Genomic DNA, 813 nt, shown 5'->3' with positions numbered 1-813 from the left:
ATTTTCCAAGTCTAAACTTGAGCTGTGTTTGTAATTCTAACCTCCCCTCACTCATTCACTATTTAATGTAGAGCCTGGGGTGTATAGAGCAACAGTAACTGATACCCCAGCCTCAATTCACACAACACTTAGATGAGAAATGCATCACACGAACAACGCGATATTAAATCTTCTATTAATACCATCAGTACAAGTAAGACAGGTTACCTGTATAAAATAATAATACCGAAGAATAAACTTCTCCAATTCAGGGTCGCCACAGCGTACCATCCGTATTCGTGATCCGCATGTTCGATTTGACACGTGTTTACACTGGATGCCCTTCCTAACACAACCCTCCCCATTTATCCGGGCACTTGCTTGTGCAACCCTAATGGCTGGGGTTGGTTCCCTGACCGGGGATCGAACCCGGGCCGTGGCGGTGATAGCGCCGAATCCTAACCACTAGACCACCAGGGATAAAAGATATAATTTTTCCATAATCGTAAATCTCTTGCTAGCAGCCAATCTTATCTTTTCAAACTGCTGTTCCTGCTCCAACAGAGGGCAGTGTAACACACTTAAATTACACTTTTCCCTCCAACTTAAAGTGCACAGAGGTCGAATTTGTATCACACATAAACCTGACCGATAGAAGATCTAAACCCTACAGAATCACCTCTTCAGAAAACACGAGATGAAGAAACACTGATGATTGCAGGGCCACAGCGTTCGGCTTGTTTAAAATATAAAACCGACATTAAAAAAAGCTGCCTGGTTTATGACTGCATTTCATTGGCCCTGTACTTTTACTCTGCACAATGGGAAATTTGG

General features: G+C 42.9%; 1 non-coding gene across 1 annotated transcript; it reads right to left on the bottom strand.

Moving 5' to 3' along the window:
• Positions 1-387: 387 nt before the first annotated feature.
• On the bottom strand, positions 388-459 carry trnad-auc. The gene has a single exon. It is a non-coding gene; the product is annotated as a tRNA-Asp (tRNA).
• Between the last annotated feature and the right edge of the window lie 354 nt (positions 460-813).

The sequence above is a fragment of the Silurus meridionalis genome, chromosome 4 (assembly GCF_014805685.1).
Source record: "Silurus meridionalis isolate SWU-2019-XX chromosome 4, ASM1480568v1, whole genome shotgun sequence".
Classification (NCBI taxonomy): domain Eukaryota; kingdom Metazoa; phylum Chordata; class Actinopteri; order Siluriformes; family Siluridae; genus Silurus; species Silurus meridionalis.
This window is presented reverse-complemented; position numbering and strand designations above follow the sequence as displayed.